The sequence below is a fragment of the Saccostrea cucullata genome, unplaced genomic scaffold (assembly GCF_032062105.1).
Source record: "Saccostrea cucullata isolate Sc308-1 unplaced genomic scaffold, CSIRO_AGI_Scuc_v1 ctg2159, whole genome shotgun sequence".
NCBI lineage: Eukaryota > Metazoa > Mollusca > Bivalvia > Ostreida > Ostreidae > Saccostrea > Saccostrea cuccullata.
In genome coordinates, this window is record NW_026918473.1 from 1 (window position 1) to 18,489 (window position 18,489).

Genomic DNA, 18,489 nt, shown 5'->3' on the forward strand with positions numbered 1-18,489 from the left:
TGAAAAACTGTTTACAGACAGATGGATTGCTAGGCAGACAGAAGGACGGACGCCGGACGCATTACTATCACACAAGTTCTTTTGGTCTCTGACCAGTAGTAAAACTTTTAGGTCAAAAAGTAGGTCAAACTGGCACAGTGGTTCTTGAGAAGAACATTTTTGAAGATTTGTCTTATATATTCCTACGTAAAAATTTGATTGGCCATTTTGAATGATTTGAATCTACACTACCTGGGGATGATTATAGTTTCATTTTTCCTGGCCCAGTCTTGTCAAGATCAAGGTCAAAGTTCTTGTTATGATATGAAAGGTCTTCTCACAAGGATGAAATATGTAAAGTATGAAAGCACTAGCCCTAACCCTTTAAAAGTTTTGGTCAAGATTTGATTTTTTTTTAAGTAGGTCAATCTCAAAGGTCAAGGTCAAAGGGTCAAAGTTCTTGGTATCCAGTAAAGGGTCTTCTCACAAAGATTACATATATGAAGTATGAAAGCCCTATCCTTTATCGTTCAAAAGTTATGGCCAAGGTTAAAGTTTTTTCACAAGTAAAGAAATCTACAAGGTCAAAGGGTCAAGGTTATTGGTATCCAATGAAAGATCTTTCAACAAAGATTACATATGTGAAGTATAAATGTACTGGTATAAACTGTTCAAAAGATATTGCCAAAGTAAAAGTTTAAATTTTCAAGTAAAAGTGGGTCAAACTCCAAGGTCAAGGTCAAAAGGTCAAATTTGGTGGTACCCAAAGAAAGGTCTTCTCACAAGGAATACACATGTGAAATATGAAAGTCAGAAATTCACTAAATCAAAAGAAGTTATGGGCAAGGTTAAAGTGTTGCAGATAAACAGACAAACAGAGAGACAGACAGATAGAAAGACAGGCAGACCGACGGACACGACAAAAACTATATACCCCCAAACTTTGTTTACGGGGGCATAACAAGAAATGAAAATCACTTCATTTTATTAGCATCAATTCATATCAAACATATTCACTAGGCCTATAACTTTGTTTTACTGGTTGGTATTTTGGGAACAAAGGGTGCCTTTAATGTTCATAGTCTGTTTGTTCCATTGTTATGTAATATAGCACTAAGCATTAAATCATGTAATTTATAAAATGTGAACTGATATAATTTAACTGCACATTCACTCCATATACATGTGTATTGCCTTGCAAATCTCACTAATAAACAGATTAATTCATCATCTTTAACAGTATCTCAGTCTAACTGACCTTGGTATCAGTACAGCTACTTTTCAAAAAACCTTCCCTGCTTACTTTCTTTCTCATAATATAATCCTTTCTAAAATAAGAGATACAAGATATATATACCTACCCATTATCTTTCCTATAGTTTCATAGTCATGCGACCATTCCTTAACTGGTTCAAAATATTTCTCCTTCATTTCCCTCAGGGCCAAAACAAAAAACTCTTTCCTGGGTCCACCAAGGTCAACTGATGCCTAAAAAAATTATCAATTAAACCACTGAATTATTTATGAAGCATATATATTATGACCTGTTGATTAGATATTGCAATTGGACCAATCACACAATGGGCCTCTGGCAAACAGTATAGTCTGGTTCTTGGGTCCGATAAATTGAATATTGTCCTCAAACCCAGTCAATAAATGTATAACTTTTATAAATATTTGATTGAAGCTTTAAAAATCCTAGTAATAAAGACAATTATAGGACAAAAAATTTTAAATCCAGGAGTATTAAGCTTACTTCTCCATAGAATTGTACTTCAAGGCATGTTCTCAAATTCTCAAGGCCTTCAATTTCGTCTATAGCAGAATCAAGTAATCTGTTTCTGTCAACAAGGATGAAGTTAGTTTCACCTTCAAGGGCTGCTGATTCATCTTCTATGTCTAACTTACGCCCAGTAACAATTTTTTTCTGGAATAAGCGCAAAATTTCTGTGGGATCCAAGATTCCATTCTGCAAGCAATACTGTGCAAATGAGTCAACTATTTCTGCTATTGACTGACTAATAGGATGAGTCCAATTCGTGTCATTGCTGGTACTTGAACTTTGTACATTATCAAACAGTCTAGGGAGATCTACAGAATTAAGGTCTTGATTTTCTGTTGGTTCTGGAACTGCAGAAGAATTATCAGAAGAAATTGGCATCAGAGTCTGATCAACTAAAGGCGTAGATATCACATTTACAACTGCTGCATCTAATTCAGTGATTGTAATATCCTCACCCAGGTCTGGCAGAAAACCGTCATCTTCCACTTCAAAACATTCACTTACGTGTTCTCGTAATTCCGTGATAGAGAATAGTTTGCTGCACTTTGTGCATGTCTCCTTCAATGAAGTAGGTCCTTCTTCACACATGGTTACAACTTTCAGGTTTCTCTGAATTGGTCTGATGTAAATTTTCGATTGTGTACCTATAACTTTTTTTAGGCATGCCACAGACCATGGACATGTTATTAGTTGTAATTCACGGCAATTGCTCTGACAGTGTAAAAGTTCAAAACCTCCAACATCTTTCAACTGTGGAAAGCCATTACTACTTGTTAAATTGGCAAACAAAGCTTCCTCTGTGTCAGTCTCTTGAAACTGAATTTTTTTCAAACCAAGTCCAGCATTCTGAAGAGCCATCTGAGTTTTTCCGACGTTTTAGGTGGTTTGGTTGCAAACCTATCAGCAATGCAAAAGAAATGACCTGTCCATGTTCTAACAGATTCCTTCTTCTGACGTGGACGTGGACCCCCTCTTATTGGTCGAAATAGCTGCATTACTGAAAAAGATAAAAAATCATGTTTCCAAACCTGCCTTTTTAATATATAATGTATTAGTCTGAAATGCTCTGGAAATGTACTCGTGTCTAATAAAATGCTACAGAAATGCTACTGTTTTGTACGGGACTGTAGCTCTCCAGTCTATCAATTTTTTTTCGGAGAGCTTCAGTTCGTCAGCTACACTGTCTTATAACCGAAGTATACGGAGACACTCCCCACAGCCGATTCCATGCAGTCACTTTATCCTTACCAGGATTATAAGGCTGTGTGCTCCGAGTCGCTCCTCACAGGCGACTGAAGTCTACACAAAAAACAGCTGGTTTATATAGACAAAAGTTGTTATGATGACTTATTAATGAGATACTTTTTACATCACAATCAATAAGTTAGCAGGTTTTGACCATTAAAATTATCTATTAAATTCATAATATAGTACCCATATAAAACATACAAAATTCACCACTTTGTCATTACATTATACTAATTATTAAATTAATACAGTGAAATTAAGGGGGCCCTCTACAACGTCACAACATGGCGTACTTCCGTAAAAACGCCATTTTGATCCCAAATGATCAGATTCAAATTCACTTAACACCGATAAATCACTGAGTATAACACAACATGTGATATTGTGGATGGAATGTACATTATATCACATCAATGAATACAGTGTTTTGCCCAATACGTATCCTTTCTTTAAAAATGAATTGTTTGTCAATGTATTCAATTTTACTTATTTAATTATAAGATAATACATTTACAAACTTATTAGAATGAGATTTTTAGATAAGAAAAAAAGTGATATAAAACATGCCTTGTCCATATGCTAATTCATCATTACGTGTCAAAACGCCATACACTCATAACTTCATTTCTTCAATAAGCATATATGCTTTTCAGCAAAATATAGGCCTATCCCCCCAAAAATGCAAATTTGATAATATAAGACATATGTATTATCTTCCCATCGACTAGAGGATACTCTGTCCTCTATTTGTATACACCCGAATGAATGGTTATACCCGGTGAAATTTCGCATTACCGAAACGTTTGATCACCATTGATTGTCAGCTGATTACAAGTATGGAAACGTGCAGGTTTTAGACGAAGTGTTCATTTGGTTATAGGAATTTCTTTTACCGCTTTTGGCCATTTACCATCCTAGCTTGTTTTGTTATATATAGCACCGGATAACACATGCAAGTTGGATAAAAACGGTAAGTAAATCTACCTTTCTCAATACCAGGTTTATAAACTCATTGAAAAACAATGCATGTACAATACGAACTTCTTTCAATTGCCCTTGCGTTACATTTGTTTAATACTTGTGCAAGTAGAGTTAATTTGAAGTTTATTTATATAAAAAAAAAACAGTACCAAGATATTTGAGTCCACTCTTAAAGCGGATCTCTCACACCTGAATTTTTGTGATGTTTATAAATTTTTGACAGTTTTTCAATTTTTTTCAATTTCTTTTTTTCATTGTTTTTACACTTTGATATTATATATCTTTTCAGATATTGAAGAGGATCCAACCAGCTATTCTCAAGAAAATGCTGTTTTAGTTTTTTTTTGTCTAATTTTGTAAATTTGAATAAAAATTATGTTGATTTTATTTTTATCTTTGTTGGTTATTATTTCAATATTTTATAACACTAAACTTTGAATAGAAATTTGAAGCACCGGGCTCTTAAAAATATAGATAGAAGGGATTTTAACAAAATAAATGAAATATTTCAAATATTTCTAAAAAATAAATTGAATAACTTTGGAACCTTATTTTATCGGATATGGGGCCTATTATTAGGCACAAATTCATGCAACAAAAATCAGTTATACTTTATAGGTGTAGAGAGCCCCCTGAAATCAATAATTGTTCATTTCTTTCGTTAACTGTTCATTGACAAATATTTAGTATGTAGTTTCAATGTCCATTTATTCCAAACTTGTAAACTGAGAGTTAACCCAAATTTCACAGGTACACTTCCTGAAACATAACAATTAATTACACATTTTCTTGATTGTACATATATTTTCTAAAAAATTAGTGGGTTTTTTGAAGTTATAACAAGGAAAAGAATCAATGTGCCATTTAATTAGATTGCCGACATGCAGTGATCATAATGGGTCATTTTCAAAAAATGTCTATTTTTTAAATGACATATTTTTGAAAAATGAAAGTGGTTTTACTATGATTTTTTCAACTTTATTTTAATAATATAGTAATAAACTCCTAAAATCCACTGCATTGCATAAAAGAAAATGTTTCTTTAAAAAAATATTGACATTTTATCTTAGTCATTTAAATTTTAATGTCCTTCCTGTTACTTTCATAAAAAGAGCTGTAAAACTCTATTTAAAAATTCTTATCTAATAATCTTTTGTATATCGTCAAAAAATGAAAAAAATATCATTGAATGCCAAGATGTTTGACATTCATCTAATATATGAGCGTTTAAAAGCATGTCAAACTACCATATACCAAACAGAAGCAAAATCTATGGGTTTTTCTTCATGAAAAGCCTTATTGCTGAATATTTATATGCTATAGTTGAAAAAAACATTCTTGTACATTATTTTTGTGATTAGAATAAACAGTTACAGAAAGTTATTTAAACAGGTGCTCTGCCAAAGCAATTTAAACTAGGAAAATATACCGGTAACAGTAAGGACTCGGGTAACAGGAAGGACAAAACAGTAACAGGATGGACAAAACAGTGTAACAGGATGGACAATGAAATCTACATTTGAAATAAAAACTGACTTTTTTTTAACTTTATTGGTTAGGAAAAGAGAAATAAATGTAGAATAAAAACATGATTTTGTCAAATCTGGCAAATTCGAGACAATAAAAGACATTTATGTCCACCCTGTTATGAAATTTAATTGTAAAGTGCTATTAAAATATTTATCACTTCAATTTTTGTTTATTAAAAGTACTCTATGCTGTTGCAAAACTAAGAATTTTTCATAATTTTAAGAAAAACAAATGATAAAACTTAAATCGGTATATAAATACCAGGATAATTTGTCCGTCCTGTTACAATTTCTGTCCATTCTGTTACAAGAGTGCATGTTTAAGTAGTAATGGCACTATTTGAAGCACTAACATATTTCAGTATGATTTACGAAGATTTTTAACATGTGTTATTAAACTTATATTACTTAAAAAAATAAAAGTAATTGTTTTTATTGTTAAAACTCAAGATATGAAGTCCAGTTTTCCTTACTGTTACCATATTAATGGTAACAGAAATGACAGTAACAGGATGGACGTTTCTCATATAAATCACCCGTTATTTAGTATAACGTACTCTTTTTGCATCATCGAGACATTGAAACAATTTCTTTGTAGCTTGATTAATCTAATTGTTTTAGCAGAATAAACAATTTAAAGAGTACTTGCATATTAAAAAGGTAACAGATAGGACGTATTTTAATTATACTCTACCAATAAGACAAACGTATTGGCCTTTGAACCCTTTATTTAATCACTTTCAAATCATGGCGCTCATAAACTTGAGACAACAGAAAATGATGATATATTGTGGATCATGAAAACAGTTCCTAGGAAAGTGAGATAACTTTTATTTTAACATTTTCTTTTTGGTAACAGGAATGACATCAACTGGAGGGACATGCCACTTCCTGAATGTTAAATGCACAGTACTAGTATTTAGTGGGCGGCATAAGTAAAACAATCATATTAAATTAATCTGTAAATAAATTCAATTAATATGAGGTGCAAAATTTGTAAATATCTTTACATGGTAATATTTTCCCTATCATTTAAATAAGCACGTTATAAAATTTTTGTTAATGTGACATGGTTTTACTGTTAAATTTTACTCGGAATGCATAGAATATTTTTTATAAAACACCTGGGAGATGATCATAAAATAACTTATAAGCTGTATGACCATGTATATTAACCAACGGGAAAAAAACTTTCACTCTAAAAATTTTTTTTCCTATTTTTCTGATCAAAAGACAAAAAAGTGGACTTTTTTTGAAAATGACCCATTATATATGCATGCGTGTACCGTTTTTATTAGCTAGAGGTCCATTATCTCTTCCCTCGTCTGATAATCTCACATCCACTGATATTTGTTTTTTGTAACAATTTTTTATGTGCCCGGATTGATAGCTCAGCGGGCATATAGTGTTTTTGTCCTGTCTGTCTGTCTGTTTGTCTATTTGTCTGCAAACTTTAACCTTCGCTGTAACTTTTGAACAATTAAAGATAAAGACTTCACATTTGGTAAGTATACTCCACTATTAAAGCTTTTTAAAATGACACCAAGCACAATGACCTTGTGACCTCGACTGTGACCTATATGCTAAAATTAACCTTTTTCTACAAACTTTAACCTTCGCCATACCTTTTGAACAATTAAAGTTAGAGACTTCATATATGGTATACATATTCTACTAATTATGCTCTTTCCAATGATACCAATGTCAATGACCTTGTGACCTTAACTGTGACCTATAAGCTTAAATAGCTTTTTTGTCTTCAAATTAAACCTTCACCATAACTTTTGAACCACGAGAGATTTAGACTTCATATTTGGTATGCATACTCCACTAATAAATCTCTTTCAAATGACACCAAGGTCAATGACCTTGTGACCTTGACTGTGACCTATATGATAAAAATACCTTCTTTTTAATTTTTCACAACTTTGTTGTCACCGAGCCCATAGTGTTTCAAAGACACATCTGATTTTGCTTTAAAAAATGACGCCTTTACAATAGTTCGGTTATTCTCGAGTTAAAGAGTGTATCCTGAAAGTCATGTAGTTATGATAAACCAGTATATCGGTGATGCAATGTACCCAATATGTAAATATCTGTCCTACATGTCTGTTTATGCAGCAACGAAACTCCCCTCCTCAACGAAAGAACAAACCAAGGGAGATAATCTCGAAACTTGCTTGTTGAAATACTGAGCAAGGCTACAGTTTAACCAACTTACGAGAGTAAAATGAAGGTTTCTTTTAATGAATAATTCCAACCTCATAAAAATTCAAAGCTACAGAGCTGTAGCTCTCTGCTTCAGAAAATTTGGACAGATAAAGCACAAAGCTACAGATAAAAAAAGCCTTATAAAAAGCTTTGATTTACGACATTTTTTTTGTCGCTCACTACGGGTATTTTTCTTGTATTTTATACTGTCCCCAGCTTTGAAATTATTTTTTAAATGGTTTTTTAATACTTAATCATACATTAAACTTCAATTCCTAATAATTCAATTACCTCTAAACGCTAACAAATGGCTGTTAATTGTGGTTACGGACAAAATTATATTCAAGACTGTTTCGGACCGTTAAAAGGTAAATAAAGTATCAAATATAAGAGTTAAACTAGTGGTAATTGTAACGGGGACCGTTACAGATGTTCCCCAAACGCTCCCCATGTCCCTTATCGTGCCTTATTCCTCTAAGACCTTTTATAAATATGCTAAGTATCCCAGGATTTCATTTAAGAATATAAAAGTTACAATGATATCAACTATCAACGATACATTGTTTAACGTTTTGCATGCTCGCACACGTACAAGTACATGCATATGATAGATGATTATGGCATGTTGATTAAGCGATTAACATATCTTTCTATCCCGCGAATCAAAGAAAAAAATACATATATAAATATACCATTTTTCAAGCATATGTCATATTTTTAATATATCGATTCACATTTTACTTCTCTACTTATTTTAACGTCGGGCTCAAAGTTGGTTTTATTCCGAACACAAGGCAGGGTTAAAGTCGACTAAGGGTATCACGCCAATACCTAACCAATCAAAACAATATGAAGCCTTTTCACCTTCTTGAGTGTTTTCATATCATTTGGCTTCAAGAAAAGAAGTTAAAAGCAAAAAAATTAATAAAACAGCAAAATTCTAATTTTCTACTACCATGTTTTTAAGATCGGGCTCGGGGTTGGTTATATTCAATAGTAGTTCCATACATGGAAAAGGGATTTTCCTTTCTGTTCAGAATTTTTTAAATATTTCCTCTCAGGCCATTTTGACAACTCTGATACCTGTGCCTGGTAAATTTTATATACTTTGTAAATAAATATATACAGGTTTTTTGACCGGAACTATTCATTTTTTCCAATGCATAGGGGGCTACTCTCTGGGTTTTACAAGAGATGTTTAAAAAGACATTCGTGTCAGCTAATGTGACCTATATTGTTTAACACCTTCTTATTAATATTTTTTCATGAATGCAAATATCTGATTATTTTACGAAGGAGCGTACATGTATATTGATTTTTAATATACCGAAAATCGCTATTTCTGGGGATTGCGTAATTCTGAAAAAAATTCAAATAAATTTCAAAGGTAAATTAAACAAAGGATGCTTGGTATTAAAATATTATTTCAAATCAGTAGAATTGAATGCTATTAACGACATCTGAATAAATAGGCTATAAAAGGCTTATATGCCAACTTTGGTCATCTGCACTTTAATTTTAAACACGACAGGATTTGTAATTTTTTCTGTATAAATTAATAATTTCTATATACTTTGGAAACTCAAATGAAATATTTTAATACACTTTCCTCGAGCTCTTTTCTGCAGTTTTCCTGAAATTTTATGTGGGTCCGAGGTGTTATTTGAGTTTAACAGTGATTCTCTACGTTGCCATTAATTTGATTTGTTTGTGTGTTTGTGCGCGGGGGTGGGGGGGGGGGTGGGGGTTATTTTTATTCTTAACCTATTTAACGTTCGAGTTGAATCTTGTATCTTATTCCAAGAACTTAAGATTGATTGTGACATTTGGATGAAAGGTCAAGGTCATTAAAAACCACCACCTCTTTAACTTCTAACCTGTCAACCGAAATAAACTCTGAAAGGTGTTTCTAGATACATGTACATGTACTTCATGTTTCTTTTTACCCTTGGGTCAAGGACAAAGGTTAAGGTCGATTTCAAGTTCATAGGTCAAGGTGATTTTGGTAAATAGCTAATATCAACATTTTATTCAGGTTACCAGTGACCTTGACCTAAGTTTCAAGGTCAAGGGTAAAAAGATCTGCATGCTTCAGTATGTTACATGTCTTGACATTTAGAAGTTCTTAATTCTGCATGAACATCAAACACTCAAGTATACTGTCTTTTAATACATTGTGTGCGGTCGCATGTGCATGCACGTCCATGCATTTACTTTTGATAGTAGTATAGTGTAGGCAATCATTATATCTATTCATATTTGAAATTTCACCCTGTATTATTGAGAACCAAGAAAGTTGTAGGCATTTAAAGTTTTAGCCAATCAGATTGCAGCACACGTGCCTGTGCGTGCGTTCATGATTATTCTTATATATCATGCTGTAGATCTTCATAATGTAAGACTATGTTCAAAATTTCAAAGGATTTTGTCAGAAAACAAAATAGATATTTAGACTTTTAGTTTCAGCCAATCGCAGCGAAGGGCACCTGCATGCGCGTGAGATCTTGTTATTTTGACCATGTCATCATGTCTATACTACTATTATATCCTTATATTATGAGTTTCAAAGCATTTCATCCAATATTTAAAAAGTTACGGCTAAATCTATTATATTGGTAATTTCACGTGTTACACGTGCGCGCACATGCACGCACGTGCGCGCAAAATGACCTTCGTTCCGCACATCTACATAACATACCTAGTGACCCTTAAAAGGTTTCACCTAGATCGGATGAGTAGTTTACGAGAACACTCGCGGACAAAAAAGTACCAGAGAACAAAGAAAAAATTCAGAAAAAGTAAAAACAATATGTTCCCAAACTTCGTTTGGGGAACATAATAAGGCCTAAACTAAAATATTATCTGTTTGCAGGTGCCTACTGACCCACTGAAAATGCACCCGACCCAAACTTTTTTTTTTAGCCATGTTGTAATTTTTTTTTCAGTATTTTCAGGATACTGTATTGAAAGTGTTTCATTGTCAATTTTTGTCTTTATTATGTTCCCCAAACGAAGTTGGGGAACATATTGTTTTTACTCTGTTTCTTATTATTAAGGTCTTCCGTCTTCAGCGGAAGACCTTCTTGTTATTCTTCGGTTTCTTTTTCACTTTTTTTCTTCTATATTATTATTCTTTTTTTTCTTACCGATTTTGTGCACGCGATTTCTCGAAAACGGCTCGATGGATTTCCATGAAACTTTTAGGACTTATGTAACATTACTTGAACCTGATACATATTTTTTGGATTGGATGACGTCACTTCCGGTTCGGAGATATTGTCAATTTTATGATTTTTGAAGGGTCAGGTTGTCCGCAGACTTTCTAAGAAATGGTTCTAGGTAGAATCATGAAACTTTCAGGCATGATAGTCCTAAGTCTATAGATATGCGTAAGGTATTTCATTTTTATAGGAAGTGCCGCACGTCGGCGCTCGCTATGACTCGAAAAATGACATATTGCGAATTTCATAATTTTAACACCTTTTCTACGATATCTTTTTACCTGGAAATAATTTGATTAAACATATAGAACAAAAGAAGTGTAGAATTCTAAGATCTTTCAAATGATATCTCGAAAAAAGGACTGGCCCCTAAAATTAAGGGCCTAGAGGGGCCGAAAGTTTTTTCTTTATATCTCAAAAAGTATTGAGAATTTGCAATACATCAATGAAGCAAAGTTGTTCAAAATGTCAAGTTTTATCTAACGGGGTCGTCAAAATACGTCCGGCGTCGTCACTTCCGGCCAAACCGGAAGTAGTCGGAAAACACGTATTTTTGCCGTTCTAGACAAGTTTTTGGATAATATATGTCTCCAGTAGCATAAAAATTAATTTTCCGTCTGTTGTCGTCACTTCCGGTCAAACCGGAAGTAGCCAAAAATAGCTTATTTTGAAGATTTTGATGCAAATTGAAATTATAAAGTCACTGGAGACAACTTAGCTCATTGCTTTCTTGTGTTGATGTCACTTCCGGAACTTCCGGTTAAAACCGGACGGAAGACCTACTCGTTGCTTTGCAACGAGCTTTGCTCTAGTTAAGGTCTTCCGTCTTCAGCGGAAGACCTTACTGTTATTCTTAGGTTTCTTTTCCACTATTATTATTATTATTATTATTATTATTGTTTTTTTTCTTACCGATTTTGTGCACGCGAGTTCTCGAAAACGGCTCGCTCGATTTTCATGAAACTTTCAGGACTGATAGAGCATGAAAAAAACTAGAACTATTTTTTTTTGGCCTTGATGACGTCACTTCCGGTTTTGAGTTTTCCGCGTTTTAGGGATTTTCAGAGGGTCACTTTGTCCGGCAGTTTTCTGAAAAACCACTCAACGCAGAAGCATGACATTTTCAGTGATGCTAGAGCAACCTTTGGAGAAGTGAATTTCGTATATCACAACCACCGGAAGTACGAAGCGCCGACGCTCGCTATGGCCCAAAAATAGTCCTATCAAGAATTTCAAAATTTTTGACACTTTTTCTACGATAACTTTTTACCTAGAAATATTTTGTTAAAACATGTAGAACAAAAAAAGTATAGAATTCGGAGATCTTTCAAATGATACCTCGAAGAAAGGGCTGGCCCCTTAATTCGGGGGCCGAGAGGGGCCGAACGTTTTTCCTTTATATCTCCAAAAGTATTCAGAATTTGTAATACGTGAAAGAAGCAAAGTTGTTCAAAATGACAAGCTTAATCTACTGGCGTCGTCAAAATACGTCCGGCGTCGTCACTTCCGGTCAAACCGGAAGTAGTCGAAAAACACATTTTTTTGCCGTTCTTGACAAGTTTTTGGGTTACATATGTCTCTGGAAGCATAAAAAGTAATTTTTCCGTGCGTCGTCGTCACTTCCGGTCAAACCGGAAGTTGCAAAAAAATGGCTTATTTTGAAGGTTTTGATGCAAAATTGAAATTATAAAGTCACTGGAGACTACTTAGCTCATTGCTTTCTTTTGTTCCGTCACTTCCGGTCAAAACCGAACGGAAGACCTACTCGTTGCTTTGCAACGAGCTTTGCTCTAGTTATTATTATTTTTCTTCTTCCTGGGAAAATTTTGTCCACGAGTGATCTTGTAAACTACACATCCGACTAAGGTAAAATGTTTTTAGGGTCAGTAGACATGTTATGTAGATTTGCCGAACGAAGGTCATTTTGCGAGCACGTGCTTGCAAGAGCGCGCACGTGCAACACGTGAAATGACCAATATAATGTATCTTGCAGTAACTTTTCTATTTTTTAATGAAATGTTTTGAAACTCATAATGTAAGGATACATTAGTAGTATAGACAAGATGGCATGGTCAAAAGTGCAAGATCTCACGCGCATGCACGTGCGCTTCGCTCTGATTGGCTGAAACTAAAGTCTCAATATCTTTCTTGATTCTTGTCATAATCTTTTGAAATTTTGAACATAGTCCCACATTATGAAGATCTTCAGCATGATATATAAGAATTTTCATGAAAGCATGCGCATGCCCGCATGCTGCGATCTGATTGGCTGAAACTTTAAATGGCTATATCTCCTTTGTTTTCTGACGAAATGCTTTGAAATTTAAAACATAGTCATGCATTAGGATATCCTAAAATATAATATAGAAAAACATTCATGAAATCACGCGCATGCACATGTGCTGCAATCTGATTGGCTGAAAATTTATATGGCTATATCTCCTTTTTTTTTTGACGAAATGTTTGGAATTTTAAAATATAGTCATTCATTTAGATATTCTTCAATACAATAAAGATAAAAAATTATGAAATCACGTAAATGCATGTGTGCTGCAATCTGATTGGCTGAAACTTCAAATGGCTATAACTCCCTTGTTTTTCAACCAAACAGGATGGGATTTAGAACATAGATAAATATAAGGGACTCCTACAAGAAGGTGTAGTCATTATGCACGTGCTTGCACGTGCGTGCACGTGAAATGAGTAAAATTAAAAATACACTCGAATGACTGTATTTTTTAATACTTTTGGATTAAATGCTTTGATATTAAGTATATTAAAATTTTAGTGTAGACAAGATAATATGGTCGTTACGCACATGAGCACGCATGCAATGCCTATTTTTAAATATATTTTGTATTTTTCTGGGAAGACCTTGATTAAGTCTTAATTCCATAAAGTATTTCTTATTTAATAGAGATTACAGGGAATATGGCACCAAAAGGGAGTTGGGGAGCGTTTGGGGAACATCTGTAACGGTCCCCGTTACAATTAGCACTAGTTAATTAGTAGTTTATACCAAGAGTGGAGCTTATTCATGTATAGTACGCCTATGAAAAACTTTATTTAAGAAATAAGGTATCAATTTTTTAGTTTTATTGGGATGTAAAACGGGTTGGTCACCTATTCAAATCTCATAAAGCCCGAAGGGCTTTATAGAAGATTTGATCATGTGCCAACCCGTTTTACATCCCAATAAAACTCAAAAAATGATACCTTATTACTTATATTAACATTTGTGACTTATTTATCACAAATAGTAATGTATTTAACTAAAGTTTGAAACCCATAATGGTTTTTTTTTTTTCAAAACTCAACGGTATAAATTGAATGTGTTTATAACGTAGATCGCTTATGATGTACCAAAGTATTTTTTCTCCTCATTTTTTGCACTTGTTAAACTGATATACCAACCCAAACAGGCTATAATATCCCATTAGGCCAATAGGGTGAGTGGTCCCATGCAACCCCTTTATCACTGTTTATCCTGTGACATTACTGAAGCAGGAGACGAAATTTCAGGTTTTCTAGAAAGCCAAACTTTCATATTAAGAATGTTAACATTGTTATTAAAAAACTGCCGGCCTGAGTATATCTCCCTTTACTTGGACGGTGTGTCATCGTTTTCATAAAAAGAACATCCATAGGTTAGTTGCCAAAAAAGAGGGGAGGTGGAATGGCTGTTCTTGGCCAAATTTCCCCTTTGTAATACCTATTCTTACCCCCTACCCCATAAGTCATAATTTGAAAAAAATTAAAACTACACTACCCCCAAGTCCTTTCACATTAGTTTCAGCTTTTCTGGCCAAGTAGTTCCCGAGAAGAAGATTTTTAAAATTTTACTATATATTTCAAAGTAAAACTTGGATTCCAACTTGTAGCTCTGCCCTGCCCCAAGTGGTCATGATTTGAACAATTTAGAATCAATACCCTAGGCTTAGGATGCTTCAACATAACATGCATAAGTTTAATCTTTTCTGGCCCAATACCCTATTTCTGTCTTTAAAAGAGTATCTCCCCTTATGAAGGGACTTGGTCCCTTATTTAACAATTCAAACTCCCCTTTATCCAAGGATGCTTTGTATTAAGTTTGGCCCAGTGCTTCTTGAGAAGTCAAAAATGTGAAAAGTTTACAAACGCCAACGGACGGACAAAGCTTGAGCTAGACGGATAGTCGGACGGACAAAATATTATCAAAAAAGCTCACTTCGGCTCAGCTGAGCTATATAAGAAAATGAAAAAAAAATCTCAATATCATATGTCATACCTGTGCTTCTCGGTTCTGTGCTTCTCCTCGTCGAGACGTTTACCCTTTCCCGAAAGAGTACTCGGTCTCCAATCGTTTGGAGACCGAGTGACTTTAATTCAGAATCCGTTAAAGCCTTGCAGGTTTCCAAATTGTCTATTTTTTGTCTTTTAAAGTTGTCATGCAGAGCTGTCATACCTAATTCGCTCAGGATGTCTTCAACGACCGTCCTCTCTCCCGCCATTTCAGCGGTTCTACTTGCCGAACGCGGGAAATCTGCATTCGTAACTACTCTGTCATTTTCCGTTATTTATCGTTCACGGAAATAGCCGACTGGGGGATTACGTAATGCTCAGATAAAGACCGAGGATACCCGTGTTCGCATAACGTAATAGTGAATCGACATAATGTAGAAGAGTGCGCACAGTATAACATGAGCTTTCCACATCTGATCAATATGAAATAGCCTAAGATACATGTATGCTGACAAGAGGCTGAGCATTTTTGACACTATGTAAAGACACAATGACATAACGTAATATCGATTTGTCAAAAAGTAAGGGCAAATTCACATCATGAAATTGATTCACGTCGTCATGTAGCATATTTATGACATAATGTAGTAAAAGAATTGACCACATGTGACAATTTTTTGACATCATGTAATGAAATTCTGACATCATATTATAGCGATTTGATATCAAATTAAAATAAATTCACATCAGGTAATGAACTACTTACTCCAAATAGTAGAGAGTGCACATAATGTAATACCGAGTTGAAAATATATAAATGTATCTTAACACCACGTAAAAATCTTTTGACATAATGTCACAAAGAGCTGATATAATGCAATGAAAGATTGACGCAATATAATTGATGTGTTAGTAAATGTCATAAAAAAGTTAACATAATGTATAAGAAAGTTGTCGCAATGTAATAGTAATGTGTGTAAATGTCATAAAGAGTTGACCTAATGTAAAGGAAAGTTGAGATAATGCAATAGTAGTGTTAATAAATGCCACAAAGAGATGACATTATGTAATGGAAGGTTGAGACAATGCAATAGTAGTGTGGGTTAATGTCATAAAGAGTTGACATAATGTAATGGAAAGTTGAGACAATGCAATAGTAGTGTGGGTTAATGTCATGAAGAGTTGACATAATGTAATAGAAGGTTGACACAATGCAATAGTAATGTGGGTTAATGTCATAAAGAGTTGACATAATGTAATGGACTGTTGACGCAATGCAATAGTAATGTGGGTTAATGTCATAAAGAGTTGACATAATGTAATGGACTGTTGACGCAATGCAATAGTAATGTGGGTTAATGTCATAAAGAGTTGACATAATGTAATGGAAGTTTGACGCAATGCAGTTGTTGTGTTCTGCTATAAGGCAGTGACGGCGTTCCATAAAGGTTCGCCAAAATGGCACATGGCTGCAGTCTGGTGTGCATTGGATTAATTCATTTTGAGTTATAATTGGATTTATATTTCATGAAGTTGAGACACAGGGAGTCGGTAAGTAGAAGTTTTAGTATAGTGGGGGGTAAAATACACCCAAACTATTAGGTTAAAGTTTAAAAAGGTTGAAAGATCATCGCATGCCACACTAGACGAATTTCATATTGTGAAGTTATCTCCCGTTGTCGATGTGACATTCAGTTACTGCCAATACTGGTGCGGATCCAGAATTTTTTTTCGGGAGTAGGGAGGGGGGTTCACATCTCAGTCAAAAAATTCCAGCCCAGAATTTCGTGACAAGCAGGAGAAAAAAAAATGAAAACAAATAAACAAATAAAAAACAATGATAGTGAGGTCAATGTTTTCTAAGTTTATAGGGAGAGGATGTCAAGAGTCATTTTTTACTTGCTACAGTATATAGTCTTGTTTAAATAACAAAGCAAATGCCAGATGGGGGGATGGGGGGATTCCAATCTTCTTACCCACTTCCTGTCCCTGAAATAACAATGTATTTTGTTATTCCAGTTAAATAGTATATTTTTTTCCATTTGACTAATTATTATACATATTTTGTTCTTGTGTTTATAGTATGTCTGTCTATAAGTCTGCAGAAATTAAATCCTAGCTAGCTTGCCCATAAGTTTTAAGTGGGATGGGCTATACAAATAGCTTCCACATTTTATAGGTTTATTTCTTGTGACAATTTAATAAGACCTTTTATTTGGGTACCATTAATTTTTACCTCTGATCGCTTGACATGGGATACACATTTTTACAAGAAAAATACCAAACTATAAACTCTGCCTAAATTTTGATCAGTAGGTGCTAGGGCTTTCATACTTATCATGGCATATTGTATTCATTGTGAACTGTCAACAGGTATAAATATGTTTGACCTTGACCTTAGAGTTTGAACCACTTAAACAAAAAAATTAACCTAATGGCAATTAACTTTTGAACAGGAATTACTAGGGATTTCTTTATTTCACATGTGCATTCCTTGTGAGAAGACTTTCTTCTGATACTAACAATTTGAACCCTTTGACCTTGACCTTTGATTTTGACATATATTTGAGAAACTTCAACCTTCGCCATAGGCTTCCATACTTGGACATCAGTGTTTCACAAACACATCTTATCTTCATTATTATTTGGTGGTGTCTCCATATGAGGGAAGATGTATTCACAATAAACAAACAAATCACTAAAGAAAATATAAAACATGAATATGTTGGTCATGCATATCTGCAGGAAAAAAAACAGCTTTTCAAATACTCCAACCATATTGTAACCCTTTCAAAACACTCATTTGAGCTTTTTTGGTTTCCTTAGCATATAATGTCTGTCGTGACGTGTTGTCCATCTGTTTGTCTGAAAACTTTTTACATTCTTAACTTCTCTAGAACCACTGGGTCAATTTTACCCAATTCATATAGAAATATGTACATTTGTATGTCAGACTCAGTCCATCTGTCTCAATAAATTTAACCTTGGTTATCACGGTCATATCTACTGAATGAGAAGAGACATTCATATTAAACTTATGTATTAGTATATTTACCTGTGAGAATGGCATGTTTTTTTTTTTTTTTTTACATGTGACCTAGAAGTTTGACCAACTTGCAAAAAAATTAAATTGTTATTTAATCATCATTTTGAAAGAGAAAAGTTAGGGCATTCATATCATAATGCATGTACATGTATATTTACCTGTGATAAGACCTTTCCAAATAAATCATGACTTTTACACTGTGACCTTGACCTTGAAGCGATCAAGCCTAACCTACTTTTCAAAAATGTTGCATTTGCTTATAACTTTTGA

At 33.9% G+C, this 18,489-nt stretch overlaps 1 pseudogene; it reads right to left on the reverse strand.

The window, feature by feature from the left end:
* Positions 1-1,055: 1,055 nt before the first annotated feature.
* On the reverse strand, positions 1,056-16,296 carry LOC134266619 (uncharacterized; annotated as a pseudogene).
* Positions 16,297-18,489: the final 2,193 nt, after the last annotated feature.